Genomic DNA, 25957 nt, shown 5'->3' with positions numbered 1-25957 from the left:
CAGCGTCTATGACAAAAACATCTCCGGTGAGAACTTTAGCTAAGTTTAAAATTTGATCGAGATCGGTCCTGTGGTTCAAGAGTTTTTAAGTTTTCTTTATTTATATATATATATCTCCCCCTCCTAACCCTTTCCTAAGTTCTACCGTTCCAAGTTCTAATGTTCCAAGGGGAGTTCCAAAGTTACAACCCACTATGGATATTATTGTGTACCCGGAAAGACGAAAAATAATTGTAAAATACTTCCACCTATATTTTCAGAAAAAAAGTGACACAACTAGTTTTGCTGAAAAAATGGATGTTGAATTAACATTTTTTTTAAAACGAATTCCGGAGCAGGTGGACCCCCCGTAGGTCCATCTCTGCCGATGAACAACATACGTTTTAGATCCATAAAAGTTCGTCTTAATCGATTTTCTCAAAGAATACGCACGAGAATAATAGTGGTTGGCACCAAATCCGGATTTTGTGAATTTTCTAAAAGACACTTGTTTTGGAAACCGGTTCCTGTTTCAAAACTGGTTTGGTTTTTCTACTATAAAAATATGTTTTAGTTTTCAAAACCGGCTTCAGCTTTCTGTTTTAAAAAAAAAGTTTCGATGCGAAAACCCAATCAGTTTTTGGAGAAAAACATTTTTATACAAACCAGTTTCAACTTTTTTGTAAAAAAAAAAAAAAAAAAAAAAAAAAAAAAAAAAAAAAAAACCTGCTTTACCCATCACTCGAGAATATACTTAAGCAACTTAATTTGTTGCTGGATCTAATTTATCCATTGATACCTTTGGGCAATATTATAGTCAACGGAAAATTGAAGTTTAAGTCTTAACAATAATTTTGGGCTACATTTCTTTAACCATATTATACATACAGTTGTCTTGCTAGTGTCACAATAAAAAACTTAATCAGAATGTAGCCTACTTTAGTACCAGTTTCATCTTAACAGATGGCGTTCTTATGCGTCCCTGCAGCTGATTCACTTTCCCGCCAGCGCTAGTGCAGGTATTGGCGGGAAAGTGAATCAGCTGCAGCGACAAGCGCCGAGAGGCGTCCGGAGCATATGCCAAATTCAGTACTGGAAAAAATTAAAAGAAATCTTTAAGTTTTACGTCCCACGGCTATGCCGGTTAGGCTAAAGGAGACGGTGATGATGAGAAATGAATGATATGGTGGAATGAAGAAAGTGGGAGGAAACGGGAGAACCCCGAGAAAACCCACGAGCACGGTGTAAATTCAGTACTGGACGCCGATGGGCATTCTCAGCAGCGAATGTGTACAAAACAATCGTTCTTCTCAAACAATTCATCGCCTCTGCGTCTCGAAGAACCGCTATGTGTTAAAACCACAACTTTTCAGAAGCAAAAAAAAAAAAAAAAAAACCATTCCGAACTTCTATAATTTTGCCAAATATACACGGAAACACTTGAAAAATATAATAAAACTGGTTCTGCGTATATTATGCACTGGACATTGTTGTATCTTGCTTCAACAATATTATATTATTTTTGTGTTTATGTATCACCTTTTCCTCCTTCATAAGCACATAGAGGATTTATATACATTAATCAACACGTACGGGATGAGAATCTTAAGCCATAATTTCAATCTTTAATTTCTCATTGTTGTGGAGAAACAATTGAATATTAACTTACCACGTTATAAGGGAAGCTGCCTGGCAGCTTTCGGGTTTATTTCCACGACATAACTCATTTCTGACAAAAATGTTACATAGCGGTTCTTCGAGGCGTAGCGACGTCATGTCCCCTATATCGTTTACAGGGCCGTGCCGTGGAAAATCAGCGCCCGGGGCGAGAGTATACGACGGCGTCCCCTATATTCCAAGCAATCGTTTTCTTCTCCCGAATTTTTCGCCCCCTTACTCCGGCGCCCGGGGCCGTCGCCCCGCTCGCCCCCTCCTCCCAGGTCTCGGCCCTGATCGTTTAGTTCAGCTCAATGATTGATATTTGTTTCATCTTAGCATTTTTTTTTTTTTTTTTTTTTTTTTTTTTTGGCAAATGCTAATGTAGTATTTTTGGGTATGAAATTTGTATCAAACTTAAAGTATGTTCTGGCAACTCTGACGTATCGTTCATTACAAATTCAAAGTTTATTGAACGTGTTGCTTGATTTCTATTCAGTTTCTTTCACTTCTCTATTATCTCCGTATACACACCTATCACTTTCGTACCTGGCGCAAGAATAACGAATACCAATAAATTAAGGGTTAATTGTTGAAACAATGCCGTAACGTCAATCATCATTCCTGCACGGCTGCAATTAAAGGAAACGTTAAACCACACCAGAAGCCTTCATAACAAAAAAACGAAAGGGAAAAACGAAGGAAAGATAAGCGTGAGCCATATTTTCCGAGCCGTATATAAATAGACCAATCACGTTTTATAGAGCTCAATCATCCCATTTTCTTGGAATCGTGTGGCCGTCAACACTTTCCTCAAACATGAAGCTGGTAAGCTAATATTTTTGCCTGTTCAATATAGCGTCACGTCATAGCTGTTATGAAAACAGGTCGTTTATGCATGAGTCTCTGATATGATGAGCCTTTGTTGTGATAGTCTGTTGTTTTCCACTCAGTGTTTTGTTTTCGCATTTCAGAGAATGAACGGGACTAGTCAGGGTTCGAAGATTTAGGAAAATTATGATTTCGAAAAGGGAAACAGGAAGATTGTTTAACATGTATAAAATGTAGGGAAATATGAATGTAAACATTATTTAAGACATATATGTATATATATTACCAGCAGTGATACAACCAGCTATGAGCTCGGGGGGCCCAGGCCCCCTCAGAAATTAATCTAACCTATCTTATACAGCAGTAGCCCTACTGCAGACAAAATTTTGGTGAATTTTCCAATCATTATTGCTGGTCATTAGTCCAGTATCTTTAAAAATATGCCAAACCACACACACACACACACACACACACATACACTGTGCCTGAAGAGTGCTCTTAATCTACATTGAGTCATGTGACGTCACGTATGAAATATCGTCTGAAGGGGGCAGACTACTAAATATTTTTCAAAAACTAAAAATTTTTCATTTCCCAGATTTTTCGTAAATGAAAAGAGATAAGGAAATGTAACTTACCTTAGTAACAGATAATGTTACTCTACACCCGAAAATATGAATCAGAATAATTTTCAGCGTTGCCATCCATAGAAATTACAGTGTTGCCAGAATTTAAATTACCCAAAAATCTAGGTTATGGCAGCGACTAGAAAAATGAACTCAACGGCAACTGATAACGTATCATGCTGTTTGTGTTCCTCGTTAACTACTTTTTAAATAATATTTGTATTTATTTTGTAATAAAGAGTACAAAACAAATAATTTTTAATAAACAGTAGAATTAAAATACAAAGTGGAAGGAAACGGAAGTATCCCAAGAAAACCCAAGAACACGATGTTGTCTACCCAAAAAAAACTTACTTGATCGAGGGTCGAATCAGGGACTCCAGACACTAGAGATAAACACTCTACCACTGAGACACCTTGTCTCCCTCCATTAATGACAAGGATTATTAAATTTCTTGTAATGAGGAGGTTTCAAACATTCAATTTTGTCCGTATTAGATGGTGCAGCACGTCGTTTGCAGATTACTGTACTAGGTAGTCTTGGCCTCTCCCGAAATAAAATTCTGGTTGCACCAGCGACGGATGCAGGGATAGAGACGAGGGGACGACCTCCCCTTCTCAGAGGCTACATTTCCTTTCTAAGATCAGTTAGTTTTTAACAAGTTTTAGCAAAATGCATTTATACATTTTCTCTGTCCGTGTGTCCGTTAGTCCGAAAAATAAAAAGAATCTCAAAAACTACCGTATTTGATGGATCACTGTTAATTTTTACCCAGGATGTATATTGTCAAATATTAGGAATAGACTTCGTTTATTTAGGTAACCCATCCACCGAATGTGATAGAAATCAGCCATTTCCGGTTTAACGGTGATCGCTATAGAGGAAAAAACGGTAATAGATAGCGAGAAGCTGTTTTCTGCAATCAACTAACCGTTTCAAGAATATTTTCCATTTTCACTTTAATCTCTCTACACTACAAACGGAAGTGGTAGAAATGCACTATTACTTCCGGTTTCAATATTGAAATTGAAGTCTATCAGATTAACACCCCAAGTTTATGCCTTTTAGGCTAAGGTAGACGGATGATTCAGGAAAATAAATCATAATGGAAGAATTGGTAGAATGAATTTGTGGGAGGAAACGGGAGTACTCCAAGAAAACCCACAAACACGATGTTGTTCGCCACAATGTTACTTGACCGCAGATTGAACCAAGAACCGCACGTACCAGTGGTAAGTGCACTACCACTGAGCCATCGTGCTTGCCGGATTTCAATATTAATCGAACATATGTCAAGCCGTAACGAACTAAACTCTTTCATGTACCGTACTCGTGTGACACTGTTACTTAATATCATATGGAGGAAACTGCATCGAATCCTGTGTGCTCACTTATATGAACGAGCCTGCTGTACATCCTTCTTAAATATTTTTCTAAACAGATTGAGATCCTTCTATTTAGATCAAACTTTTTTTTTTTGTAAGCACTCGTCATTTTCTGCTCCTCATTCAGAACATCGTCAAGAAAGAGAAGAAAATCTATACGCTATTCTCCGGTATTTATCCTCTATTGTTATGTAAGCCCGCACAAACATGAGGCAATGCAGGTTGCATCAAACACGGCGTTAGCAGAAACAGTAAGAAATGTGCATACGTTTTTCTATATACACATTTTCACTCACCTGAATTCTAACCCACACGCGCCGAAAATTGAGAAAGGGGCTACGTACAGGATTAGATATGTGAAGATTTATCTGTACACAGAATCTGATGGTTCTAGGTCACTCTTTTTTATGGGAGGAGCTGATAAAAAAAAACAGAAACACACACACACATTATTTTATTAATATTAAGAGTGGATTCTCTTACATTTAAATGCTTCCTACTCCACGCCCTCCTCCTTTAAATACATTTAGAATATAGGAATTTAAACTTTTTAGATAACCTATGCTAATTAAGGAAGTCGGTATGTTGATTTGTGGGATGAAAATAGGGCAACTTTTGAGGTTTTTCTTTCATTTTTCTTTCTTTACCATTGGACTTGCTGTTATTGAAATTTTAGTCTAACTTTAATGGTTATATCTAGTTACATTGTTTAGAACAAGGATAAGCACTCCACCCTTCAACATAAATGACGCTCCTTAAATTTCCGTCACGTGTATCCAAGGGTCGGCATAGAATAGCCTGCCGGACAACCGGGCAAATGCCCCCTGTCCCTAAATCTAATTAATAGCTCGAACAAGCAGAGATGAACCGAACTTATAAGTTCTCTACGTACAAAGCTGTGGAACGTAGCATTTGTTGTCGAGTCGAGGCTGGTCATCAAATATGGGGATTTTTAGTTCCTAGGTAATAGGCTACTTGGTCAACGAATTTCTTTCAGATGCGGCCAGTAGTTGCTGAGAAATAAACCACCTCACATAAGACGAGTCGAACCGAACCAAGCCTGTTCTTGGCCTAGAAATAAGTTTATTTAATAATAAAAAAAAAAAACCTAACATAAAAAGACATTTTAAATCATCCATGAATATAATTTATTTTACTTACTTAAAGAAAATGGAAGGAACTCCTTTACGGGCAAAATAAAGTCGTATAACGTAAAACGTGCAAGAAAAATGCAAAATTTACGTGAAAGGCGTATGATCTGGCAACCTATCTATAGAAACACAATACCCACATTTGTGACCAATGCGTATGGCGCCTTCCGAACCATTCCCCCTTTCATAGGATATTCTTGATTAAAAGTGCGTGTTTTATTGTATAAATTCTTGCTTTATAAATTAAGCTAACAAGTAAGATTACTTTTATTTTCAGTTTCGTCGAACACATTGTGAAAATGCAACTTAGGTTCTATTAGTTACCTAACGTACAATTAATTATAACTTGTTTTCTTTTCTTTTTATATAACCTTTTAACTGATAACTAGTTCAAATGTATTTTTGTTTCGCCTGCGGAAAGTTTCAATGACGAACATCTCATCAATACACCTGCGTTGTAGGCATGGATGCCCGCGGAATTATTCCCAGGCAGTAGGAAGAGCAAAAGACCAACACACAAATACGGTTTTAAATATATGCTCCTACATGTATGAATGCACGATAACACTTCATGGAAAACATCAATTATTGACGTGCATTGCGTAACTATTAACTGCAGTAAATAAACAATGGCATCATCCATATATATATTAAATGCTATATAGTGTTGCCTACAAGTTTTATCGCCTAATCTTGTCTCGTAAAATTTTATGTAAGTCCCGTCTTGATTGTCGAGAAAGGCTTTCTCGTAACGTGTCGATTTTTTTCTTATATCGTTTTGTCAATTTATGAACCGATTTTTTCTGAATTTCATATAGAAGCAGGCCCGTAGCCAGCCCGAAAATGAAGGGGGAGCCCGGTGGAAGTTAGGGGGGGGGGCGATCCAAAAATATTAGTTCATCCCATATTATAGTTCATTTACAAACCTACCGTGAAAATTTTAGAGGGAGCCAGTAAAATTCTTGGGGGGGCGGCCCCCGATAGACCCCCCTGGATACGGGCCTGTCTAGAAGTTCTCAGAATCCTGTCGCCTCACAAAAGGTCCACCATGGCTACATTATAACAGCATTTATTATTTGATTTGATTTGGAGTTGAGTTTTCCTTTCAGCAGCGAGACTATATGAGACGAGAAACTACAACTTACTGTGGGATTCGAACCACATGAGCTCCCGTCGGGAATCGAACCCCTGGTATCTCATGCTAAAAGGCGTGTGCGCTAAATGCTTAGCCACGAGGGAGTTCATATTTATTATTGGAGTAAATTGTGTACTGACTTGTGCATTTTTAAACGTTGATATATGCTCTTCATTGCGTTTGTACAATCACTTTATCTATTTTATAGTTTGTATATTATGAATCATGTAAGATTAAAACGGCCTTTGAGATCTGAATTTCGCTGAACTAGTATTGCCTACGAGCAGGGACGGATCCAGGACCGACTTCTGGGGGGGAGGCGGTGGATTGTCATACTGCTACTTTTAAGGGCTCCAAACTTTGGGATGGATTTTATTTATATATATATAATAAGAAAGTTTCCTCTTCTGGGGGGGTGATCGCTACGATCCCCCCTGGATCCGCCCTTACCTGCGAAGCTTGAGAAATTTATCGTCTCGTTTCAAAACGAGACAAGAATTGCCATTTTTTTTTATCTCGAGCCGAATTTAAAAACATATTTCTCGTCTCGACTCTCGTACATTTTTGAGACGAGAAATTTGTGGTCTCGTGGGAAAAACACTAATGCTATAGTATGTGAGTGAGCAAATCTAATATTTCTGACACTCATTTCAAAGGACTTGAGCCCCTTTCCAAACTCCAGGAGTGGGCATTTGCCTCCCTCCTTCCCAGACCTCTAGGCAAACCTGGTTTACAAGGAAGTTTAAAGTTTTATATTATTTACCGTTGCTAGTTGTGTTCCACGTATGTTCTAGTGTTCCAGCGAGTATGAGCACGGTGACTCAGTGGTAGACTGCTTACCCCTGGTTCGTGGGGTCCCTGGTTCATTCCCCGGCCAAATAAGTTTCTGGCGGGACATCAAACTTTCGTGAATTTTGCTCGAAGTACTCTAATTCCGTCTCACATTCTTATTCTACCAATTCTACCATCATCCGAGGTACTCTAATTCCCTCTCACATTCTTATTTTACCAATTCTACCATCATCCGGGATACTCTCATTCCCTCTTACATTCTTATTCTACCAATTCTACCATCATCCGCGGTACTCTCATTCCCTCTCATATTCTTATTCTACCAATTCTACCATCATCCGGGATACTTTCATTCCTCTTACATTCTTATTCTACCAATTCTACCATCATCCGGGATACTCTCATTCCCTCTTACATTTTTATTCTGCCAATTCTACCATCATCCGGGATACTCTCATTCCCTCTTACATTCTTATTCTACCAATTCTACCATCATCCGGGATACTCTCATTCCCTCTTACATTTTTATTCTGCCAATTCTACCATCATCCGGGATACTCTCATTCCCTCTTACATTCTTATTCTACCAATTCTACCATCATCCAAGATACTCTCATTCCCTCTTACATTCTTATTCCACCAATTCTACCATCATCCGGGATACTTTCATTCCTCTTACATTCTTATTCTACCAATTCTACCATCATCCGGGATACTCTCATTCCCTCTTACATTCTTATTCTGCCAATTCTACCATCATCCGGGATACTCTCATTCCCTCTTACATTTTTATTCTGCCAATTCTACCATCATCCGGGATACTCTCATTCCCTCTTACATTCTTATTCTACCAATTCTACCATCATCCGGGATACTCTCATTCCCTCTTACATTTTTATTCTGCCAATTCTACCATCATCCGGGATACTCTCATTCCCTCTTACATTCTTATTCTACCAATTCTACCATCATCCGGGATACTCTCATTCCCTCTTACATTTTTATTCTGCCAATTCTACCATCATCCGGGATACTCTCATTCCCTCTTACATTCTTATTCTGCCAATTCTACCATCATCCGGGATACTCTCATTCCCTCTTACATTTTTATTCTGCCAATTTTACCATCATCCGGGATACTCTCATTCCCTCTTACATTCTTATTCTACCAATTCTACCATCATCCGGGATACTCTCATTCCCTCTTACATTTTTATTCTGCCAATTCTACCATCATCCGGGATACTCTCATTCCCTCTTACAAACTTATTCTACCAATTCTACCATCATCCGGGATACTCTCATTCCCTCTTACATTTTTATTCTGCCAATTCTACCATCATCCGGGATACTCTCATTCCCTCTTACATTCTTATTCTACCAATTCTACCATCATCCAAGATACTCTCATTCCCTCTTACATTCTTATTCCACCAATTCTACCATCATCCGGGATACTTTCATTCCTCTTACATTCTTATTCTACCAATTCTACCATCATTCGGGATACTCTCATTCCCTCTTACATTCTTATTCTGCCAATTCTACCATCATCCGGGATACTCTCATTCCCTCTTACATTCTTATTCTACCAATTCTACCATCATCCGGGATACTTTCATTCCCTCTTACATTCTTATTGCACTAATTCTACCATCATTATTCACTTACTTTAATCATTGTCTTCCTTAGCCTCCAGGGCATATTTGTAGGACGTCAAGCTGAAACCATTCTCTTCATTTCATTTCCAACGTGAGCTCAGGCAGAGACCGATTCCACGGTCATGTAATTAAGCTCTCTTGTAGGCGAGATACTTTTTTGGGGAACGACCTTCACTGTAAATGATCATCGTGCATAGTAGTCTATACACTCACCTACTACACCAGGATGTAACCCTGGTTACGAACCCATGTTAATAGCAAATCCTCTTCTTTGCAACTCTCACTTGTGGGCAACCTTGCTTTACACTACAACAAAGCTTAAGATATACAGGGTGTCCACAAAGTGTGACCTCGGTCTATTTTCTTAGAAACGATTTGGTGTCTCAGATTTTTGCTAACACATAGTGCATGTACTATAGGGATCCACTATTAAATTGGTCGTGATAAGTGACTAACTCCAAGGGCAGGATCAACCCAAAAATTTCAAGTGGAAAAGTCTTATGTTAAATTGGATGGTATTCGAAACTTCGCCCACACGTCGAGAATTGCCTGAATGAAGAACATGCATTGTCGTCATTATTATTCAACTTTGTTCTCGAGTACGCTGTAAGGAAAGAAAAGATAATAACCCGGGCCTAGAGCTGAATGGTATTTAGCAGGTTATGGCGTATGCTATGATACAAATATAATAGGAAATGCAGAGAACAACAGAAAGAAATACAGAAGCTTATTAAACGCTTGCAGGGACATAGTTTTAGAAATAAATGCAGAGAAAACTAAATACATGGAAGTTCCCCCGGGATGTAATACTGCACATTATGGATGCGTTAAAATATCAAAAATACTTTCGATAAAGAGTATACTTTCAAATATCTAGGATCTATATTAACAGGCCAATACCATATCCACGAAGAAATTAAATGTCGACTAAAAGCAGGGAATTCATGTTAAATTATTCATTTGAAAATTTTTTTATCGTCGCGAATTCTGTCAAAGAATTTGAAGTTTAAAATATATAAAACGATAATCATGCCTGTTGTTCTGTATGGTTGCGAAACATGGTCGCTTACTTTGAGGGAAGAACATAGACTGAAAGTATTTGAGAATAAAATCCTGAGGTGAATATTCGGACCCAAGAGAAACGAGAATGGGGAATGGCGGAAATTTCATAACGAGGAACTACATAATTTATGCGGTTTACCGAACATTGTTAAGGTCATCAAATCTAGGAGCCTTAGGTAGGCAGGTCATATAGCCAACATTAATGAAAATAGGGACGCTTTCAATGTCTTAACTTTAAATCCAATCGGAAAATGACCATTAGGAAGACCTAGGCGTAGATAGGAGGACAATATTATGATGGATCTCGCAGAAAAAAAGTATACAAAGTAGAAACTGGATTCAGTTGGCTCAGGACAGAAGGCAATGGAAAGTTTTTTGTGAACGCGGCATTGAACCTAATCCATCGGTCATAGAGTTACTTATTCGAAAGTTCGAAGAAGAACCACAGCGTAAATAACCACATAGTATATTCTAACCGCAGAAGTCTCTACTCAGGAAGTAGTGAATGAATTGCGTCCACATTTCCCTCGGTCTTGTGTAGGTTCCGTCCGAGTGATACGTACCAAGTTCTAATATCAACTTGAATTTGTTTTTGCATTGGTTAATTTCAGAGATACAATAGTAGGAACCGAATCTGGTCGTAAATTTAGCGTTAGTTTAATTTCGCGGTAGGTTAGTGTTGATTTTGAATTTTTGGAGATATAGGCTACTAACATAAAGTGAAAATTATTGAGAACATTAGGGCCATATCGAAACACCAAATGAGTCGTGAGAGACTCGAGATCAAATTATGAGTTCTGTCCTTATGAAAGTGACCCATTCAGAAATTCCCATAGTTTCATCCGTAAGTGCGAAATGCAAGGAGTCTCCAGGGATCACAAGCTTTATCACGAGCATTTCAAATAGTGAGCCTCCACAGCCCATAAACTACGTATGAGCAGAAATCTCCAACTCCGAGCCGTTTCTGAACAAACGACCAGGGGTCAGACTTTGTAGACACCCTGTATACTTCTTTCAACATTGATCGGTATTTTACACGACTTCTTGAATGTTCTACGGCGTACCCCTGGCTGAAAGACTGTGGGATGGTTCATTGTAATACGACAATTAAAAAAAAATTTAAGAGCCATATCAAATAGAAACGAAATTATATTATTTTTAAAAAGGGTCATTTGAAGGTTAAAGGTTAGGAAGCTAATTGTAAGTAAGAGATCCTTCAATCACGTTTAACCTATATTAGTTCTACGATATTCTACGTAAAATATGAAATTTAAAGTGAATTTCGCTTTCATCTTTTTTTTTTCTTTCTTTTCAATTTACGAAAATCCAATTTTCGAATATTACGACGTATACTACTAATCAAATTTATTTGCTTGAAAATGGAGTTAAGGTTACATTTACTGTATTTCCACTTTCGTAGAAATGCATTATGAAAATGCATCGTGTTTTGTTTTATTGTTTTCCTAACGTTCGTACAGTGTGTAACATTTCTTTTTTTTCTTTCTTTACATCATTTCTCCACGTGTTTGACATTTGAGAAATGCTACTCCAATCCGATGCATTGTTTCCTCAATCACACTGGAATGCAAAACTGAAGAACGGGATAGATAAAATAACAGAAAATATTGCCGAGTAGCAGTGGCGGATCTAGCTCGGGGCGGGTGGGGCATAGACCCCCAAATTTTGAGTAACAAAAATAATTTAAATTATCTATATCTGAAATGAAATGAAATCTTTGAGTTTTACGTCCCACGATTATGCCGGCAGGCTAAAGAAGACGGTGATGATCAGAAATGAATGAAACAGTGGAATAAAGGAAATGAAAGGAAAAAAACAGAACCCCGAGAAAACTCACGCACACGATGTTTGTCCACCATAAAGCTCACTTCGCGCGAGCTGGGATCAAGCCAAAGACCACATGCACCAAATGAGACCGCTTTATCTATCTATCTACATCTCTCTCTCTCTCTCTCTCTCTCTCTCTCTCTCTCTCTCTCTCTCTCTCTCTCTCTATATATATATATATATATATATATATATATATATACGAGGGCGAGTCAAAAATTATCTACACTTTTGTCATAACTTTTCTTACATTGCGCACTTTGTCTTCTGCCATCGCATACTTTATTGTTATACTGTTGTGGTAATGATGTGAAAGTGTGATCTTAATTCCTCCACTTTTCTTCCTTCTGTTGCAGATATATCATGGCTGCTCCATTAGAAGTTTGCACTAAAGAGGAACAACGAGCAGTGATCCGATTCCTCTGGTCGGAGGGTGTCAAAGGTTCAGACATTCATCGCAATATGGGAGAAGTACACTACCACGTAGAACTGTTTTCTTTTTTTTTTTTTTTTTTTTGTGGCTGGAGAAGTTTAACAGTGGTCGAACAAGTGTAACGCATGAAGACGGAGCAGGGCGGCCATCAACCACCACTACAGCAAGCTCGTGTATAACAACATTCTGCAAGCTCGAGAGATGGTTCTGGTGAATAGGCGAATCACTATCTATTAAGTAGCAGCTGCTTTGAATATCAGTCATGGCTCTGTCCATCAAATCATCCACGACGAGTCTGTGTACGGGGGTACCAACAAAGCTTACTGCAGAACACAAACTCACTCGTGTTAGAGTCTGTCAACGCTTACTCACTCGCTTCAACAACGAAGGTGATTAATTTTTAAGCAGAATAGTCACCGGCGATGAAACATGGGTTCATCACTATGAGCCAGAATCAAAGCGCCAGAGTATGTAGTGGAAACACCTTGGATTTCCGATGAAGAAAAAATTCAAGACTGAGCCATCCGCAGGAAAGGTTATGTTAACTGTGTTTTGGGACTGACAGGGGATCATAATGGCAGAGTTCATGACAAAGGGAAAGGCGATCAACAGTGAAATGTTGGAAAAGAACCTGAAACCGGCAATTCGCACCAAACGCCGAGGTTTGTTCTCGAAGAAAGTTTTGTTGTTGCATAGCAATGCACGGCCACACACGGCTCATCACATTATTGAAATCATCAACAAGCTGAAATTTGAAAAAATGAAATTTCTCAGTTTTACGTCCCACGGTTATGCCGGTTAGGCTAAAGGAGACGGTGATTATGAGAAATGAATGAAATGGTGGAATGAAGAAAGTGGGAGGAAACGGGAGAACCCCGAGAAAACCCACGTACACGGTGTTTTTTCACCACAAAGTTCACTTGGCGGGGGCTGGGATCGAACCCGGGACCCCAAGCACCAGAGGTGAACGCTCTACCACTGAGCCACCGCGGCCCCAAGCTGAAATTTGAGTTATTGGAACACTCTCCATATAGCCCACACTTATTTCCATCTGACTTTCACTTGTTTGGACCACTCAAGGATGCTTTGCGTGATCGCCGATTTGCCTCAGATTTAGACGTGCAAAATTCGGTGCAAAAGTGGCTTCACGACCAACCGAAAACCTTTTATTTGGAAGGAATATGTAAGCTCGTTGACCGTTAGACCAAGTGCATTGATAAAGAGGGAAATTACGTAGAAAAATTATGTGCATAGTATAACCTTACCTTGAGTAAATAAACTGTAGAATGAAAAGTGAAGATAACTTTTGAATTGCCCTCGTATATATATGTTTCAAAATAAATGAGGTTTAAACCTGGGTTGGTTTTTATCGTTTCACTTTGAAGGTGCTACTCTGGGGAGGAGGTATATATATATATATATATATATATATATATATATATATATATATATATATATATATATATATATATATATATATATAAACGATCGTTGTCGAATTCATAGTTTCGGGGTTGCCGAGACGGACAGAGACAGTTCTGAAGCCGTTTAAATCCACATTCAGCCCCACAACTTAGGGGAGGAGAGAGGAGATATATAAAAATGATCGAAAATGACCAATATTAGTGTCGAATTTATTGTTTTCGGGGTCGCTAAGATTAATAGTGACAGTTTCGATGCCATTTAAAATTAAATTCAGCCTACAATTGTAATGTTTGATTTTTATTTACATTGATGACTTATTATTTTCTATTTTCATTGTAGTTTTTTTCGAAAGTGCTTCACTAATAGTAAATAGTGGCTGACTAACGGAATATATTACTAAAGTTCTTTCGTGTTTTAACCGAGCAAAGCGGGTAATTGAAGCGAAAGTTATATTTTTTAAAGTTTATAGTAAACTCATGATAAATCTATTATAGTCTCCGTATTCTACTGCCTGTCCTCCCCATTTTTACCTTCTAATTCCGCCACTGCGTAGTAGCTGGAAAGTTAGTGAAAACCCGGCAGCATGTTGTCAAATGTCTTCCACCAGTGATGCCAACCTAAAGCATTATAAAATCCCATATCGAGAGGCAGAAATTCCCACTTTGCTCTTAGAGCTCCTCCGTGGCTAAGCGGTTAGCGTACGCGCCTTTGGCGTGGGAGACCCGGGTTCGATTCCCGGCGGGAGCTCATGTGGTTCGGATTCCACGTTAATCAGTAGGTCCACGTCCCATAAAGCCTCGCTGCTGAACGGGACGTTAAACTCAAAATCAACTCAACCACTTTGCTCTTGAATTTCCCACGTTACACTAATTACATTTTTTTTAAAAAAAATATATAAAATATGAAAAAATGAACTATCGAATATCACTCATTTTCTTTAGTATATAAATGAAATATTCGTAAATTTCGATCTTCTGTATTTTATCAAATAGTTTTCCTTCATTGAGGAGACACCGTGTTTAGTGATTAGAGCGTTGGACTCTTTTCCACGTGGTCCCGGGTTCAATTCCCGGCCGGTGCTTCCTCAATTTTTCAGCATTCACCCAGTGTCGTGAGGCAAACTGGGGAGTTATGTGAATAAAAGACATGACGGCTCTTAGGTCTAGTAAGCTTCTGATATGCCTGTTAAATACAGGGCAACTCAATGCTTTGACCACATGATCGTCGCTAGGCGAGACGTAGTTCAATCAGTTGCTAGCAGATGGCGTTGAAGCGGCTCAGGCCCCCCAAAAAGCAAACTGTTACACCAAGTGCTGGTGGTATCAGAAAGTATATAATACTGACCTGCATCAACTACCAGAATAAATTCATTCGCAAATGAAGTGTCGTGAGATTCTTGTTACTGTCTTTACCACAGTTTATTTAATACTGGTTGTAAGAACCTGTCGTGCTGGGTCTTTACTCAGAACCAGGATTAAAAGAGAGGGGAAAATGTCTCTATTCCTTGCATTTATCCTACGCTATTATGTAACCCCATACAATCATGAGTACTGTTGGTTGCATAAGACCAAGGAGTTTTAAAAACCACGAGAAATGTGCATAACTTTTCGCATACATTCATTCCCCCAAATTCGCCCTCCAAGTCGGAAAAAGGGCTTCGTACCGGATTAGATCTGATGAAAATCTATCTGTGCACTAAAGTTGCTGGCTGTAGATCACTCATTTATGTGAGAAAAGCTGATGACACATTATTATTATTATTATTGAAGATTGTCCATAAATTAAAATCTTCTTCTCCTTCCTCTGTCACATTCTCATTTACCGCTTCTATCAAACCTCTATTAAGATTAAGAGGGCACGATGTCTCAGTGGAAGAACGCTTACCTCGGTGCGTGCACTTCTTGGTTCTACCCCGGCCGAATAAGTTTGTGATGAACAACATCGCATTCAAAGCAGTCTTAGTATATATTAAAATCAACAAACTATTATAGGACGCTAATCAATACTTGCGAATTAGTATGAACTGATACTAGATTCTTTCAAAACAAATCATAGTATATTTCACTTTACGGCTTCGAATTATTTTGTATTGAATGAAAACTCAATATTCTTAACTATATGCAGTTATATTTCAGAAAATGTCAACAATGCGATCGTTCACAGAAAGCAACGGAAAGAGAGAAATTGAAACTGCAGCCTGACAACAAGAATAATGCCATATAGACGAACTTTAAGTGAAAGGGAAAAGCGAAGTTTACTATTATTGATAATTTGATTACTGAACTATATAAATGACTGTGCTTTTCAGAGATACCGAATTATAATGTAAGTTGTCTATATATTTATTCATATGGTCCTGGACTAATATTTAGGCATCCATAATTACTAAAGAAGAGTGATTTTCGGGTGGACTAGATCCTTAAGTGACTGAGGAACAAAACACTAGCAGCGAATAGTTCATAGTCCGACACGAGATGGCATTAATAGTACGCAAACTAACTTTGCGCTACTAAACTCGTTTTGCACTCTGTTATCGTTAACTATTAAAATCTACAATACACAGTACGTTCAAAAATATTAAGTCCCTCCAAACAAAAATTTCATTACCCCAACTGTAGTGGTACATTACATGCAGCCCAGAGATGGGGTTAATATATCCTGCCCGTTGCAGCTCAGAAATAGGGTTAATATTTCCTGCCCGTTGCAGCTCGGAGGTTTGGTGGTTAAGAATTACCCTGCCTAATGCAACTGCGTATATAGTAATCTCTTGCCCGTTGCAGCTCAGAGCTAGGGTTAATATATCCTGCGTGTTACAGCTCGGAGATAGAAGAGGAGACGACCAGTTAACAACTGATGTCTTCTGTCTCGAGGTGTCCTTTTATATGGTCAAGCTGTGGAGGGGTTGAAGGGGTCTTCGTGATCCATCGGTGTGACGGCATCCGTCGGTTGCTTGCTGGTATTTGTGCCGAAGCTTGTATCTTTGTTTACTAATACGTAATGCTTCCAATATGAGGGGATATTGCAAATAATATTGTTCAAGATGGGACATACAACACACTAGTCGGTGCGATCTAAAGAAATGAGATGATTCAGACTAAGTTATCATAGATTGTTTTCAAGAGAATAAAAAGATACACTTTTATAGCCCTCAAAAATGTATCGTTCGTTGTGTATAATAATCCATAGTTTTTTTTTTTTTTTTTTTTTTGTATTCTGCTAGAACAGATTATTCAGATCTTGGAAGGAAACTTCTTACGATTATGCAATGGGATTTTAATAGTGTTATATTAGTCCGTTCGTCCGTTACTCGATACAATAATTCTTGAACGGAAGCAATATTTTTTTTAAATTTCTAATGTTTTTGTTTTTTTGTTTATTTTACTTACAGATTCTCAGTATCCTGCTGGTAGCTGTTCTGGCTGTAATCTCGGAAGCTGGTTTTATTGGCGGAGGAATCCCACTCGCCACCAGCTACACAACCAATATTATTCGATACCCAGCTCACGGAATTGGAATCGGATATGGACTGTATGGTGGTGGAATAGGTCTTGGATATGGACGACGTTAAGCTTTTCACTAAAAGAAAAAAAGAAACTAATTTTCAATTCGGGAAGCCTTATGTAGTACAGAAACACAATATATTTAGAACAATTAATTATGTTGTTTTATATTGACTCCTACCTTCATATTAAGAACGTTAGATTTCCACATGCTGCAAATGCATGTACTCTTATGTTTTGAGAGGTAAATACGTGAAATTAAATAAGTAAATAAATATTTAAAAGTGAAAAATGCTTTTATAAAATGACGTAAAAAGTTGAAATTTCGGTGAAAAAATTAATTATTTTTACCTTATTAGTAAAAGTTAGACGCTGTTCTTTATACTCTGTTAAGCGTTGTAGTTATCTTTCAGTGCATTGTTTTGACACATGAAAAACGACACTACTAACGAGGAAGAAAATTTAAGGTTTAGTGAGATTGCAGAGAGGAGAGAGAGAGAGAGAGAGAGAATCGTATTTGTTAGAATTGTGGACTTAGAAAGTAAAAGTTGAAACCGATATTTTAATTTTATGGACATTTTTATATTGATTTCACGCATGTGGATTTCTTAGCTTTCTTTTTTCTATCCCCTTGTTAAAATGTCTAGAAAACCCGATCATTATGTCTACCTAGGTACATATGTGAATTATGTTTTGTGTCTCCGTTGTACGAACTTCCGTGTGTGTAAAACTGTCATGCAATATATTGTAACAAACAGTAAGAACTCCCTACTTACTTATACTGATGAACGTATTTCTCTCTCAAATTGACATTTTTTTTACACACATTGAGATTTTGCATTTCAGTCACAACTGGTAGTACTTTTCGACATTTCAATACTATCTCTTCCGTGGTATACAAACGAAGGTTGTTCTACTTTCGTTCAGTCCGGTCTCTAGTATAGTCATCCGCAACTAACAGATCAACACCTTAACCTTTCAGAGATAAACAGCCGAATTCACACACTAACTCTGAGCTCAACTTATCCTCTGAGAAGTAATATTCTCAATTACCATTTATCCTCATTCTAAGCTGCGTTAGATAAGTAGTGAATATAGTATACTTCGCGTGTAATCTCATTCATCGATATACCAACACGAACCGTTTCCAGATTTATAAGATGGAAGCCATCTCCATTATCAACAGCAAGTTAGTGAGGGAGAGATATGTTTCTTATACACACAAGTTCACTACACTAAATTATACACTGTGCATTTCATAAAAATACACCGAAAGACTATTAAACTCAGGTATAAAATGTACTTCCGTGTCAAGCAATTTATTTCTGCAAAAAGACTAAGACTACCAATACAAGATTAGTAAAGTACGTGTGTCTTTATGGTATTGAATATCATAGTACGATTTTTAAACTCTACCTTCGTCCTATAACAGTACCATTATGGTATGTCGTCAGAATTATATCAGCAGTCTTACTCATACTGCCAATGTACATGGCAATGTTGTCTCTGACTCACACTGAGTCTGTCTGAGACATCGGATCATGGCCTATCTCGGTCATAGGTCGATCAGAGTGACCGATTATGATATATTATGGGTTTGACCGCTTCTGGTTCGTAACTTGTTCCATCACGAAACAATTCCACTATTTTTGAAAACGGTATAGGGTGTGACAACGGGTTGACTGCAGCTCAGTGTTTCTTTATTGTCTCGTCAGGGAAAGTATCCGTTTCTGGATCATAGTGTTTGCGTTTGATGAGATGTTGACTATTTATGCTACAACTCGCTACACAGTTTGCATTGGATAGTAGCATACTTAACCACTCGCAAACAACCAAAAGCGCCACTGCATTAGCAGCAGATTAGAATAAGTTCTGTTCTTGGTGGACTGCTCTGGGTATCGTGTATATCGTGGTCAGCTGATTAATGTAATTATGTAATCAGAGAAAATTAAAAATTGTGCATGAAAAAGCTAGTTACGTTTCACTCTGTGAAACTAAGATAGACATCCAAATAAAGCGAACTCAATATTGAAATTGGTTGTAGTACGGCTATAAATTCCCGTAGATCTAAGGTGAGAAATGGAATTTATTCTTTAAATGGTAAAACCATATTAAAAAGCCATTTCTTGCTATTTCTTATAAAGATTTACGTAAAACTCGAAATGTAGTAGATTTCTACAACTTCCGGTTCCATTAGAGGAAAATAAAGTCCGAGGTGGAACATATTCTTTGGTCGCTCAACTGATTGCAGAAATCAACCTCTCGCTCTTTCTTACACTTTTGCTCTACGAACATTCACAGTAAAACCGGAAGTTGTAGTAAATTTCTACCACTTCCGGTTTTAGTGGAGAAATGGGTTGAAGACGTTGAATTTCTTTGAGACTTTGAATTTATTCCAAAAACCGCTTGTCGCCATCTAGGATCATTTCTGTTCTATCAGGTAACCAAGCAAATTCATGCAGTTTTCGTTACTCGTTAAATTAGATCCACAAAAAAATTAAACATCCGTTTTATTCTTCGAAATAATCGCCATTTGCTTCAATGATATGTTCTCAACGAGATACAAGCTTATAAATAACCTTTCTTTAAAAAAATCCTTTTTTTCTGGAGTCCAAAAATTGTGATACAACCTTTGTGACATCTTCGTGTTTTTGGAACCACTGTTCTCGTAGGTGGTTATCCATGGCCAAAAATAGATAATAGTACGACGGGCCGACGTCCGGGGAATAGGATGGCTGAGGCAGAACTTCCGCGCCTAGTATTTTGATCACCTCTTTGGCTGATATTGCTGTATGAGGTTAGGTACCCCATCAGGAAGTCGCGGTTGGAAAGAGGGATTGCCGCTGTCGACTGTGGCGGGTCGTAGGAGGCAGCCGGCACCTGCCGCGGTGGCACGACGATCTACTTGTTCAAAGTTGCCGACCTTTTGCCGGGAGGCGCAAGCGGTCGAAAATCGTAAAATAAAATGCCCTTTGCCGACTGTTGCCGACCGTCAGATTCGGCAAAACAGTCGAAAAGGCCTCTTTCCTACCCTCTGCCGACTCCTTATGACAGTTTCTTTTCGACGGTGGCGCCGACGTATTTAATGCTCTTCGTCGTAATCGAATATCGCGCGGAAAGGCGTCGGTTTCCGGCGCCGGCAATCCGACCACGGCATCTGGTCGGCGTAGACAAATTGTCCGACTGTAGGCAGCAGGATTCTGATGGAGTAAAATCGTGGACAAGGAGAACTCCTCTTTTGTTGACCAGTGCTGGCTGCTTCTCGAGCAGTGCAGCTGAACTCCTTGTAATTGTGACAAGTAGACCTCGACTGTTATGATTTTTCCGCTTTCTAGATATTCATAGTGGACTACGCCAACGTTGGTACACCAAACACACAGCATTACCTTTTTTTGGTGAATGTCCCGTTTAGCGGCCAATGAGATGGAACCAGAAGTCTACTAATTATGTTCCCTCTTCCGGTTATCATACATGATCCATTTTTGTCCAAATCACATATCAAAGATTTGGTTCAGGAACGAGGATTTATTATGGCGTGACAGCAGCAACAGCAAGTACATGTTTAAGCGTTGAAGCGTGTTTCCCTCGGACAGGACATGAGGAAGCTGCTTAGCTTAGCTTCCTTGATTAGCTTCCATGTCATCCCAAGTTTATGAAGATGTGATCGAATGGTTTTGTCAGATACTTCAAACCTGTGTGCGAGTTTCTGGCAAGTTTGATGTTGATTCTGCTTGATTTCCTGCTTCAGCTGGACTTCTTTGAGGGTGGATGGACCAGATTTGTCTTCAAGGGTATCTTCTCCGAAAGAAAAGCGGCTGAACTTCTGAGCAGTCCGATCACTCACTTACGTCTTTCCAACCGTGGGGCATATTATTCTAGCGGCCTCGGCAACTTTGTTTCCTAATTTATACTCGTAAAGCATAATAGGCCTCAAAATCTCCCTTTCCAACGATATGTTCTTTCCAAGATTGCTCTTCCTACAAAACCAATAGTCCCCATCAGAAAGTCGCGGTCGGAAAGAGGGATTGCCGCCGTCGAAGGTGGCGGGCCGCCGGAGGCAGCCGGCACCCGTCCGTGGCGGCACGACGATCTACTTGTTCAAAGTTGCCGACCTTTTGCCGAGTCGGGAAGCGGTCGAAAATCGTAAAATAGAATATCTTTTGCCGACTCTTTGCCGACTGTTGCCGACCGTCAGAGTCGGCAAAACAGTCGAAGAGGTCTCTTTCCGACCCTCTACCGAATCCTTATGCCGGCCTCTTTTCGACAGTGGCGCCGGTGCATTTAATGCTTATTTCCGGCTGTTTGCCGACTGCTCGGCAAGGCAACTATTCGTCGCGTTCGTAAATCGCGCTGAAAGACGCCGGAGTCCGGCGCCGGCAATCCGATCGCGGCATCTGGTCGGCATGGACAAATTGTCCGACTTTAGGTGGCAGAATCGTGATAGGATGAAACGTGCAATGTACTGAACAACTCTCTACTGAATAAGATTTGAAAAGAATCTAAATATGTGATGCTCTCAGAATCAAGATGATCACACTAACGCGATAAAAGCAACTGTTCTGAAAAACCACACCAACTTTCTTAGTTGCCTGATATTTCGATCAAACGTTGAAATCGAAAATTGTCAATTTCTTCCATTTCTGGTTTAACCAGACAATTAACGAAGGAAACCAAACCCATTTTATTCTGACGCTGAATCGATTTCAAGATCTCTTCTCTGTGTCTCTTACCGTTTTCGCTCTATGTCAATTAACTTTGAAATCGGTAATGGTTACTTTCTTCTACTTTCAATTGTCTTAGGGTTAAAAGGTGGATCAATAGGTGTTCTTGGTGCTATGTTAAACGCTGCTTCAATAGTGTGACGTTGCCTAATAGTGTCGAGTGTTTACTTATGCCAGATAATAAAAATAGTTATCATGGAATTATGCTTGGATACTCACTGGAGAAATTAATTTTCGACCCTTACCGGAATTTACAGCTAAGTTTCGCTTCTCGAACTGCAACACCAGAATTCAGAAATTTTCTTATTGTGACTATCACAGTAAACTACAAATTTGGCAACAACGCATTATGGCGTTCTGCGCAAGTTTCTTCTCAAAATCTATTTCCTTAAATGTATATTAATATTTAAATAAAATGTGAAACGTAACACGAGAAACGGTCAAATAATATATCTATTTCGTAATAAGATTGTTAGTTTAAAAATACTTTACATATACAAATAAACATTACATAAAACTGATCAGTTCTAGCAAGATCTAATAGCAAGTGTCACCTTGTGTGCTCATTGTGAAAGGAATCAAATATTTTGTTTTATTTGTTATCTTTTTTGATATCAGAAGACACAATCAAATGAATCAATGTCTTGTGTTGTAGCTGAAACATAATTCTCTCTTATAGTACAATATTTATAATATGTAACGTTTCATTGCGCGGTAGTTAAGGGAATTAGCTAGAGTACGTACTGGCTTTCGGGTGGTGATCCACCTTAAAACAATGTACCCCGGGGCTATTTTCTGAAACCCTAAATATATATTACAACCTGCTTTTCGTTGTTTCTTACCGTACTTCATGTAATTTAATATTGAAACTAGAAAAAATATATATTTCTGCTACATTTGATGAAAACAGAGGCATATGGGGAACTTACTTGTCCTGTTACCTAATGTAACGATTTTCAACTTTCTAATGCATAAAAGCGTATGAAAGATAAGAAAAAAACATTTGTGGATTGGGAAATATGGTAAAGTAAGACGAATTTAGTCGATCAACTTTAATATTATTTATTAAAATTTCTGACACATAAATTCTAAGTATTTGCTGTTTAGCCTTTGTTTTCATCACGAGTAACATTGTATAAATGCGGCACCTGTTGCTTTATTCTTTGAAAATATTTTTGATCGGGTTGATCTAACGTTGTTATATCATTGCAAGTTGCGGTAGGTAGGTCATTATCGTCCAATAGGCTTTCACATAAATCTTTTATCTTAATTACGTTTAAAATCTGGATAATGGAGTATTAGCACAAATCATAATGTCAACATCAACAAAATTCATTTCCTTAAGAGAGACCAGCAGTGGATACGGATTTAACGGCTCGATTTAACATGAGTGTAAATATTTTTCATTATACGAGAAAGCATCAGAAACTAAGGCATTACTGCTGTATCGCCGGACCAATTTGAAAATAGAAAAAAGTACCAACATGTACTGCCTTCGGTTATATTTGGTTGGATTACATTACGTTACGATAGATTACGTTATTAGGGGTATAGTTTTACTACACGGATCCATAATATAAGTAGTAGTAGTAGTAGTAGGGACGGGTTAGAAGCCCCGCAGGGGTTAGTTGAGTTCTGTTCTCGATATGAAATGGGCAAATTAAAGACTTGCCCCTTTTACAATCTATGGATCCGTATAGTAAGTGTACCTCTCCGCGAAATAGTCCATCCGCCTCCACATACAGTGCCGCTTATAACATCAAAAACAACCAAAAAATACAACCATTTTCTTAACTTTTACTATTCCCCTTACCTGACTTTCACTCATTCTTAGTCACAAACTTAAATAAATTCTCCTATTGACCCGGTAAATTTCCTAAAATTGGTCGGGCAATACAGAAGTTAACCCGAAACTAAGGTTCCAAGACAGATATTTCTGAAGTTTCGTCTGTTATAGGGGAATGAAAGTGTGTGGTAATTTTAATACATGGAGTTGGCAATTGTGCAAAGTTTCAGCCACTTGCCATCTTCGGCGCCAGTTGTAGGTAAACACAAATGGCGACGCGTTTGGAAAACTGATCTCGCGAAGAAATTCGCTAAGTTGTTCGATTTCTGTGAACGCAGGCATGTAGCCAAGGGAGGTCCAGGGGGTCTGGACCCCCCACTTCGAGACCAGAAATGGAAAAACTAAGGAAGGATAAAACAAAATGAAATGAAAAAAAAATAGGGATCAGCCTTAAAAATAAAAACTACAGGAAGCTTTTTGTTACTCTTTCTTATTTATATTACTTGCAATTAATGGTGGCGAGGTGAGCGACATATCCTGGAAAAGTCAGGGAATTTAAAATTTATAGAAAGGTTACGGAATTCTCAGAACTTCTGCTACTAGTCATTGAAATTGCAAGCTTCCGAAAGCATAGTGCCATTGTATAACAGCATGGACATTTTTTATGATAATTTTTCGTCATCGCATCCTTGCAGCAGAGCCGTGCCATGGAAAATCAGCGCCCGGGGCGAGAGTATACGACGGCGCCCTCATACATATATTCCAGGCAATTTTTCCTATATTTTTCCTTTTTTCTTTTGAATTTTTCGCCCCCTTACTTCGACGCCCGGGGCCGTCGCCTCGCTCGCCCTCCTTCCACGGCACGGCCCTGCCTTGCATTATCAAACATGTTATTTTAAAACCAATTTTCTACTGCTCCTTTAAGCTATCATTTGGAACGGACAGTAGTTGATTGAATAATAAAAACAAAAATTCATGTGGAAAGAAAGTTCTGTTAACATTTGATTCAACAGAGAAAGGAACGCAGATATTGTAAAATATTTTACAAGACATTATTAAGTACGTACTTTTTATGATAGTGAATATGTACGTTTTTGTAATAGTTGAGATCATAATGAAAGGAAAATTTGTTGTATTTGAATGAACAGAGGAAGGACGTAAATATTTAAAACCTTTTTGAATGTTTTTTATTATTTTCCTCGAGATTTCTTTATAGTTTGTTATTATAATACATACCAACATATTCACATTTTATTGTCCTAACAAACCGATATATGTTGATAGTAAAGTAATTTAGATTGACAGAGCTCCTGGGCCTTCAGAATTTCATGTCACGCCCCCCACAATTACGAAATCCTGCCTAAACGAACCAATATATGTTACAGTAAAATAGTCTAGAATGATCGAGACCCTGGTATGATGACCACAGTATTTCATTTCAGGGACCCCCCACCATTCAAGAAATCCTGGCTACGTGCTTGTGTGAACGAAACATGAAACCGCGGCTAAAACTCACCGGCAGCAGGTAGAACTTTACGGAGATACTTCTCAAATTGGGAATGTCGTTCGGAAGGTGGTCGGCACATTGTACAGAAGATCACCACGCTGCTGAAGCAGCTTCGCTGGAGCAACTTCGACCACTCTCCCTACAGCCTGGACCTAACTCCAAGTGACTTTTTTTTTTTTTACCTGTTTCCGCACTTGAAGGAGGCCGTCGTTTCGCATCAGATGGGAAGATGAATCACTTCCTGACAACGTGGCTGAACACGTAAGGACAGGATTTTTACCAGGAAGGAATCTTCAAAGTCATCCCATGATGCAAGTGCCACAACTGATATGGAGACTATTACGAAAAATATCCTAATGTATGACTATCCGTTGCCTGTATTAGTTATATGAAATCATATATACATGTTGCAACCTTACTTTCTGTTCACTCCACGTATGAGTATTTCGAGTCTATGATTT

The 25957-nt window shown here is 38.6% G+C and overlaps 1 long non-coding RNA gene across 1 annotated transcript; it reads left to right on the top strand.

Annotated features, from left to right (window-relative positions):
• Positions 1-2308: 2308 nt before the first annotated feature.
• Positions 2309-17734, top strand: LOC145681396 (uncharacterized). The gene is made up of 2 exons (XR_014130767.1): positions 2309-2463; positions 17371-17734. It is a non-coding gene; the product is annotated as an uncharacterized LOC145681396 (long non-coding RNA).
• Positions 17735-25957: the final 8223 nt, after the last annotated feature.

Source organism: Thermobia domestica, chromosome 3, assembly GCF_964235325.1.
Source record: "Thermobia domestica chromosome 3, izTheDome1.hap1.1, whole genome shotgun sequence".
NCBI lineage: Eukaryota > Metazoa > Arthropoda > Insecta > Zygentoma > Lepismatidae > Thermobia > Thermobia domestica.
The sequence above is the reverse complement of the archived record's forward strand: the minus strand, read 5'-3'. Positions and strand labels throughout refer to the sequence as shown.